Source organism: Poecilia reticulata, linkage group LG2 (genome assembly GCF_000633615.1).
Source record: "Poecilia reticulata strain Guanapo linkage group LG2, Guppy_female_1.0+MT, whole genome shotgun sequence".
NCBI classification, from domain to species: Eukaryota; Metazoa; Chordata; class Actinopteri; order Cyprinodontiformes; family Poeciliidae; genus Poecilia; species Poecilia reticulata.
Window position 1 is genome coordinate 19,682,308 of NC_024332.1, and position 9,851 is coordinate 19,692,158.

The window sequence follows — 9,851 nt, forward strand, 5'->3', positions numbered from 1 at the left end:
GACTCTCATTTTAGTTATATAACATAAACTAACACAAAACTTTAACACTGAACCAAAAATAGAAAATAAATACTTCAAAAGGTATAAATATTTACAGATAAACATATTATGGAGACGAGTAAATTTCTTTAATTCACAAGGAATTTAGATTTTCCTCATTAAAACAAGTTGAGACTAAAGGAGAACATGAATGCAGGAAATATCAGGTAGTAAAATAATTCCGTGATTAAAATATAAGATGCATAAACAGACTAACTAGAAAGAGTCTGTAAACAGTTATGGAAATTATGGCTGTGATTCAACTAATAATTTAGCAGATATTTGTGATTTCCTAATAATCATTTAAAAGCCAGAAAGAGAAATGGAGCGACAGTCAGAGTGAAGCAAAGGTTTTGCTTAAACATCTGAACTCTCCAGGACAAATCTGACATTCTTATTTTTCTTATATAATCACAAAAAGAGAGAGAGAGAGAAAAAACAAAACAAAACAAGAATAACATACATTTGAGCTAAAATGGCCAACTTCCTGCTGAGTATGTAAAATGGGTCCAAGAGGCATTTCTATAGGTTCTGATGGTTTGATGTATTAACTCAGTTACATAGATCTAAATAAAAGCAGTGGGAGGGGTGGATGTTTTAGAGCACATCATAAAGTCCCTACACTGGCTCCCTGTAGCTCAGAGAATAGACTTTAAAATACTGCTGTTAGTTTATAAATCACTGAACGGTTTAGCACCACAATACCTTAAAGATCAGCTGTTGTCATAGCAACCTTCCAGAACCTCTCAAGGCTCTGGTTCTGCTCTGCATCCAGATCAAGAACCAAACATGGAGAAGCAGCATTCAGCTTCTATGCACCACAAATCTGGAACAAGCTTCCAAAAAACTGCAAAACAGCCGAAACACCGAGTTCCTTTAAATCTAGACTAAAAACTCAGCTGTTTAGAGTTGCTTTTGAAAGCTAATTGTGAAACAATCAATAATCTGATGTGCAAAATGTAATGTTGTTGACTTTGTGCTCTTGTGTTTTTATGATGTAAAGCATGTTGAAATGCCTTGTTGTTGAAAGGTGCTATACAAATAAAATTTGATTGATAAATATTTTAGAGGGCGCTGTGTTTCCATCCATCCATCCATCCATCCATCCATCCATCCATCCATCCATCCATCCATCCATCCATCCATCCATCCATCATCCCTGTCCCTAGAGGGGTCAGGAGGTTCTGCTGCCTCTCCAGCTAACGTTCTGGGCGAGAGGCGGGGTCACCCTGGAGGTCGCCAGTCTGTCGCAGTTCACCATGATCATAATCAATTATTATTGATAAATGTTTAGGAACTGATTGAAATGTGATCAGCTGTCCTCTGTCACCACAGACTGGTTCAATCTGGATTTTCTACTGACAAAAGCCCAGAGAAATCCTCTCAGATCAATAAATTATTTACTTCATATTGAAATATTTTCCATCCACCAACCAGGAACCCGGATATCTCAGCCGGGCCACAAACACTCACAACCTACTGGTACCAGTTTGACTCGGAGTTCCTGATTGAAATCACGTGCTGCAGCTCTGCATCATAAAGTTCTGGTTCTGTCCAGCAGCCCAAAGAGAGAAAACACGGTCAGGACTGGAAACCAGAAGAAAGTGGAGTTAAAACTCACCTGATCAGATCTTTGCTTGTCCTCCTGTTCACACAGACCAAGTCGGAGCGAACTGGAGATAAGAATCCAGAACTCATGGCACCTGAGGCTCCGCCCCCTCTCACAGCAGAGGTGTGTTCACCTGTTAAAATGCTAAGAATCCTGTCTGATCGCCATTACCTGGAAATAAATGTTTAAAAACAACAAATTCACATTTCAGTCGATATGTTCTTTGTTTAAAATATATTTAGAATGTATTTTCCCCATCATTTCATTAAATTAATGGAGATTTTAAGTTTATTACATTCAGTTTTATCTACAAAGAACTTTATGAAACAACCAACATTGCACCAGGTTTCTGCTCAGCAACACAATAAAAGAGTAATAAACATCTAAAATTATTTTCTTCTTGTTCTAATCTGACCTCCATGTAGATATTAAATCTGAGGGTCCCAGTACTCAACCTTGAGCTTCCCCACATTCAGATGAGACGCAAAGAAGTCTCAGTTCTTAAGGTCAGACTGGAACCAGTCCAGAACTGGACCGGGCCCAGAGCACTTCAGCAGAGATCTTCTGTAGAACAAGAACTCACACTCTCACTGAAAATACACATACTTTTTCATTAGAGAGAGATTTTTATTAATTCATTCAATTATTATGTAATATTGATTATCACTCTTTCATTCCTAAACATAATCTTTAAGCTTCGGGCTCTTTTAGCCTGGAGGGTTTAAGTTGTATAACTGGTTTGTTTCAACCGTTTTCCAAAGAAAACATTAATAACCTGCTGAGTTACAAACAGGTTTAACTCACCGCAGGTGTTCACTGGAAGATGTTTGTTTTCTTAAGAAAACCAAACTTCCTCTTCCTCGACCGTTTAAGCCTTGGGCACGCAAAGCGGAAGTGATACAGTTAATGCCGCCTCAGAACCCCGCCAATGTTGCAAAGAATATCTACTGTTGGTTATTACTAATACTAGCTCTGGTAGATTTATTATTACAGATACACACACACACACACACGCACACACACACACACACACACACACACACACACACACACACACACACAAGCAATTGTGTTTTCATGACAAGACTGAAATTCTTACTCATCCTTCCTTGCAAAAGAGCTGAAGCTCGGTGAGGTTGGACAGAGCGCTTTCGGCTCCTTCCACAGATTCTCGATAGGATTCAGGGTGTGGACTTTGACTTGGCCATTCTAACACCTGAATACGTTCTACTAATATAAACATTTTCTTAGTATGCTTTAACCTAAATAAAAGAAATATGAGAAAAATACATGAATTATTTATGAAATAGCACTTTTTAACCCTTGTGACCAGAAATGGGGTCCAACCGACCTCACACGCGTAAAACTTGTATCATTTTCCACAGTCCTCTACTTTGCCTCAGTCTTCGCGCACACAAGGGTTAATCATGTTGCTCCAGTTTTGTTCAACTCGGTAACACCCACTAACACAAAGTAAACACACTGGCTAGCTAACACAACCTGGTGCTTTTAGAGGAAAGTGTTTATTTTAGGCTACACTCTTATTTGGCCTGGTTTGATAACGCTATTAGCATCGGAGTGGTAGAGCTACCTCGGTGCCAAGTCGTTTCTAAGCTGAAGAGTTTCGGAACTTAATCTTGAGTGGTCTGCGCACTGTCATAGCTGGATCTCTGAAGTTTACCTCGGCGCGGATCGCTCATATATTCTCACCTATTTATATCAAACCCCCGTGAAGATGAGGATTCATGTTAGAATTCATCAAGGTAGGAGTCAATATCTTAAATCCACCGTGTCTGCTCTGCACTGAATGCTCACCTGCTTGAGTCCCCCACCTTTCCCCCCCAACACTTATACTCCGCTAACATTCGGCATGCTAAGCTGAATGTTAGCATGTCGAATGTTAGCGATGCCGAATGTTAGCACAGGTGAACACAGCGGTTAACCGCTAACACAGGTTAACACGGTGTTAGCGTGTGTTAACCTGCAACACACGGCTAACACCGAGCCGTGTGTTGCAGGTTGGTCTCAACTCAAAATAATAGTTATAAACCATCTCAGAAAGAAAAAATACTTACCAACCGTGGTAAACAACTCAGACATGTGGAAAGCAAATTGTTCAGAAATAACCTGGATTCTGTTTCTTCACTTCGCTTCGGTGGGAACCTGTGAATCTGGGGCGGAGTCTGAATTAAATCCTTTAGTATAGCCGAGTTTAAAGTTAATATGTTTTTTTAAGTGATTCCATTTTGACAACTCTAGATTTGATACGGAAACACTTTATTTTAACACTGGATTTTAACTCCTAATAATATACACCCCAGAGTTACATAAACAGAATTTTTAACCAAAATATTTTAACACTTGAATTTGTTGTGTATGAAGATTGTTCTTTGAACTTTTCCAAAGTAAACTTACCAGCTCCTTAAAATGTTCAATTTAAAAGTTAAACAATCTACAATGTTTTAATTTATCTATGCTGAAACCAGTAAATCAAGTTTAACAGCATTGATATTCTCTTAGTCCATTTATGCCTTGGGTCTGTTCTAAATGTGATCAGCATTACGTTGTTTTTAAATCCACTGACTTAATTTGGATTTTACAGAGGTGCAAATAATTTATATTTATTGTAACTGTATTTTTTTTTATTTGTTGATTTTAACCCTTGTGCATGGAAGACTAAGGGAAACGTAGAGGACTGTGGAAAATGATACAGGTTTTACGTGTGTGGGGTCGGTTGGACACCATTTCTCGACACAAGGGTTAAGACTCTATAGTTGTGAGTTCAAGTATCGTCAGCAATGTCTTCCAGTAACATAATAACTTTTCCTGTCAACATCTTTTAATATTAATCTTTTAACAAAACCCCAGTGAACCTTCTCCATGTTCTGACCACCGGGCTTAGCAAGTTTCTTCTTTAATGGCGGTTGGTAAGCAACTTCTTAGCAAGTTTCCTCTGGGAAATCCTGATGTGGATTTTTTTCTGTTTATATTCCTAGTCAACTGAGTCTCTGTGTTGTCAAGGTTTGCCCTTAACTGTCTCCAGCTGTCCCTTGTTATCCTGATTACTCCGTGTATTTAATCTCACCTATGCATGTCTGCCTGTTTCCCTAGTTCCTGTGTTGTGCCTTACCAGTTGCTGCCAGGGTTTGAGATCTTTGCCTTACTGCTCACCTATGCTGCCTCGACTTCAGTATTTTTCTGAGCTTCATCAATAAACTGCTATTTTTGCTACAACCTGGGTCCACCTCATCTAATCTTCCTCACCACCCCAACAAACCACCAGTTCATTACTATTTATTTGTGAGAAAATCGGTCTCAAGGGAGATTAAAAATTTAAATTGCTTAATGATCACAACAGTCAAGAAACATCTCGGTAATTTTTGTGTGTTTTTGTATGTGTTCCTCTATTGTCTGGAGAAGTCACAATACGATTATAATTTAAAAATTTTAATAAAGCTATTTTATTTCACATGGTCAATAACTTTTTTTTTTCACATCCCCAAGCACTAGGATCTGCGTTAAGGCCCTGCGTTTGCTGTCAGAGCGCAGTGATCAACGCTTTCCTCCACAACTCAAGATGGCGAAATGATGATTATAATTTAATTTAGTTGTACACGTTCGTTCATGGCTGCTTCCACGTGGCGCAACACGAAGCTAGACATCATTAACAGTAAACGGTAATAAAGACACAGGGTGAACAAATCACCAGGGAAAGATGGACAAATAAAGCCCAACTGAAACCACTTGGATCTCAGAAAAATGTGCATCTCTGCTTATTTCCAAGCCCAAATAAGCAAATTTATGTTCAAAAGCAAAACCAAAAAACCGTTGCCTGCAACTTGTTTAATTTTCAAGCCATTTTATAAAAAAGTAAGTCCGCATTTGCTTATGGTTAGCCGGATTTAGGCAATTATGCTATTAGGCTAATGCTACAATACAGATTTTACAACAATGCATCCAAATAGCAAATGACACCACTAGTTGTAACCTCACTAACGTTTCTTAACTATTCCAGCCTTTTAATCATTTACATCAGTAGCAGATATTAGAATAGCCTGAGGCTACTGCTGGGTGCGCAGTAGTTTATATTTTGGCCATAATACAGCGCTGCATTTTGACAAACTCCCATAACATATACAGTAAACGTAGCGAAAGCATATTCCATTACCTCGAAGAAAATAGCTTCCTACAGTCGCTGAACTAAAAGAATATGCTTTGCTGAGAAACGAGATATTTTCTACCTGTTGCTCGCTGTTATCTCGTCTCCCCAGGTCCTTTAATGTGTGTAAAGGTGAAACCATAAAGACAACAGTCACTGTTAAGAGTTCAATCATCCAGAATTTTATTCAAACAATCAAGTGTATAAGATCACACCAACAGCTCAACAAAATCATCAGAAACCAAAAGCCACAAGAATTACCTTAGAAAAATACGAATACGCGTATGGCAGTTAAGACGGTTCCACCCCAGTGATCTGAATGGCTGTTTTAGCTTGATTACTTTTATGTCAAGCCGGGTTTTTACTTTCTGATGCGTTCTGACGTACCGTTTAGAGGTGGTGTCAAACAGCCCGTAATAACGTATCTTGTTAAAACGTGATACATAAAGTGTTTTAACAAGATGCGTATCACATTATAACCTTATGGCGTAATTTTTCTTTTCTTCTGCGTAATAGCGATGTGCTTCCGTAGCACTGTGAAAAACCCATCTCTGCTCCAAACTCTTTCCGGATGGCTTCGTAGAGTTGGGCCACTCTGCAGAGACGTAGGTCACATAGGTAGCTTACATCCTCAAGGTCATTGTTTTGTTCAATACCAAAATTACATGACTCAACATACCAACAAATAAATGAAGTCTTGTCTTCCAACTCAGCTGCCAAAACCACAACAGAGATGTGACATCATCAGCATTTATGCAAAAGTCTCATTAACATGTCAGTTTCCCACTTTGTCCTTCCCTCAGACTTTAACTCAACTTCACACAGAACTACCTTCCACCCTAGAGAGGTCGTCTTGTGCTATCATGTTACAAAACATTTAAAATTAATCCATTCAAAAACACAAACCTCTCCTTCAATTTGAACAATTTCAAACGGTAACGAAATAAAAATTTTGAGGCTGGTCCGAATGTGACTTCTGATTCATCGGACCAAGGATCTGGATCAAGTTCTAAGTCTAATGACAGAATAATAAAATTTTCACTTTTTGGTGATTTTTTTATCTCCGTCTATAGATTATTTCCACCAGATTCCTCTCCTTCCAAATTGATCTTGCTTTTAGTGGGAAAGTAAAATCTGAACCTTCCGAATCCAAGTACAGAGTGCAGTTCTCCTACTGTGATGTTGTCCTCCAACACAGCTTCTTCCTGGAAGTCCAGTACGTCATGACAAAATATCTCAAAACTTACAAACCTACAATTTCAAACGGTAAGAAAATAAAAATTTAACATGGCTAAACAAAACATAAAACATTAAATTTCGTCCAGGACATCTTCCTGCTCCGAGGTCTAAGTGGCCAATTAACATAATTAAACAAAACATAAAATGAACATAAAGAAAACATTAAATCTTAATTTTCATTTGTCCAGGTCATGTCTTGGACATCATGTTCCCCCGGCGTCTGAGTTGCCATATATTTTTAACATAGTTTAACAAAAGATAATGAACGTAAACAAATATATTTTTCCCCACATTTGTAATTTTTTAAAACAGAATCTTATAATTGATTTGTAAAATGAAGAAAAACAATACACCATGTGAAAGAAAAACATACTTTTGATACAAACTGCAAGTAGCACATGATACACCATTAAATCAACTGAATTTTTAATGTTATATACTATTCACTTACCTACCATCAGCAATAAACGCTGGGAGTCTAAAAACTGGAGTCTACATATGACCAGGTCCTCTTCAGTTCCAAAGGACTGTCCATTAAATCTCCCATTTTGATTCACCCACAGTGACTTTCCCTGTGCCCATTCTTTCTTCTCAAACAACTTGTCAACCTGAAGGAAAGTTGACACCCACTTGTCTTGTTTGAACTTTAATACTAAGTCATCTGTAATGCCTGGTCTTCTTTGAATTGACAAATGCAATAAGTATAGCAGATTGTCAATTGTGCACGTATTGGTCATAGTTATTGTTTCATCTTGAATCGTCCCTTGGCCTCCCCAGTATGGACAGCATCCCTTTTTTTTCTGAGTTCCTTTAATTTTCTTGGCTGCAGGGGGTGAACCAAAGTATTTGGTTTAATTTTGTCTTTGTAGAAGTACTTCTCTTTTTCCACTGTTCTTCTTGGGATAACAGGAGTATCTCAGGGCCCTCAGATTTGTCTTCAGAGTCAAATTTAACTGTAGGCACAAACTGTATTCCCTTTAGTCTTCCTGTGATAAATTCCTTCTGGATTTGAATAGAGTCACCTGGTCTTCGGTGCAGTTTAGACATCAGAATGGCAGAATTTGTTGTGCCAAACCAATCCTCAACATCTGCGTTGCTGTCTCGAGTTTTCCCTGTACTTCTCATCACGATCCCTGACCACAGAGGAATGGTTCCACCAAAATGTAGTATGATATCACAGTAATGCATATTTCACTGTAGGTTTTCTTCTGTGTCATCTTCTTTCTCTACTTCTTCCTTTGTTTGGTTGATAATCGCCTGAACAGGAGAATAGAAAGGTGAGGACTTACTTAGAGATTTAGGAAAATCTTCAGGAGCACTCAACCTCATCTTCATTGTTCACTTTCATATTTTCTGTGTTTTGTGTCCTTATGAGGACAGACACGTTTTCTTGAAAAGCTCTTGTCTGTTTTCTGAAGGCAAATGTGAACAATGCACCTTGTTGTTTTAAAAATGTCATCAAGTTGTACAGCATTTTGCAGAAGGGCAAAGCAACACAGAAACAGTTGCTTGGTGGCCTTTGTGCATTGCACTTTAGATATTTTTATGCTGACCAGCTTCAGCATGTGAGCAGCACACAGATGTGTCAATGTCAGTTGTGTTGACTCATTCCTTTGCCAAACTTCAAAGCCAATCTTCAGATATTCTTCAACACTGACATTGTTGAAGGCCTGTACTACAGCATGGATCAGAGCCCAACGGAAATCTGTCTCAATCTTTTGTGGCTTTAGATGTTTATGAAAAACATAGTAAAGTCTCATCGCAACCAGTGCAAAATAGTTGCTGTTTGATCTGATGTAAGCATTTCACTAACAGGAATGACTATATTTGTTGTATACCGATATGAAACACAAGCTACATCATAAAGTACTGACTGACTCATGGACCGTGTTGTGGTTTGATCCCTGTGGTCCATGTTATTGATCCCAAAAGAGAGTGGAACTTCTTTTGCTCTTTTAAGGGTGTGGCTGTTTGAACTGGGCTTCCAGGGAAGCAGTCAACCTGCATGTCTGGATTTGTGGGTTGGGTAACCTTGGAGTCTCCCGGGATGAGTACTGCTTTACTGGTCCAGTTGGCGGACTTGTCCCTCTGGTGGTTGTGGATGGTGAAGAGCGCTCTAGGAGCTGCTGTTAACGGTTTGAGTGAGGTTCTGAGAATGGTTTTCAGTTCTGGTTTGGTCCAGGAGGAAGGTTTCTGTGAGTAGTGGATCAGGTCCGGCGCTGGTTGTGTAGAGCTGCCATGTACCGTATTTTCCGCACTATAAGGCGCACCTTCAATGAATGGCCTATTTTAAAACTTTTTTCATATATAAGGTATAAGTCGCATCAAATAAACATTTCAGTGTGGGTTGCCAATTTGGGCCATATTCTATGTGTAATAATAGATGTGTAATACTCTATTATTACACATCCACATTTGTAAAGAAAAGGTCCCCCGAGTACTTTATATAGTAGGCTGCCTCAGTCGTCGTTTCACTCACTGTGTTGTTGTTGCGATATTGTGCCCAACTGCTTTCTGGGTAACACAGACCAACCAACACGCTGCCGCTGCAGTCTGTCTCTCATCCCCCACCCGTCCACCCCCCTGGCTTTAAATGTATCATCAAATTTTATTAACAAACCAGCGTTCCTACAACTATCCCAGCATGCACCGCACACTTCTTCTTCTACGGGGGAAAATGTAGTTGGCGGCTGCTTCCCGCAGTTGCTAGACCTGTTGTGGCTCAATATTGGTCCATATATAAGGCGCACCGGATTATAAGGCGCACTGTCGGCTTTTGAGGAAATTGAAGGTTTTTAGGTGCGC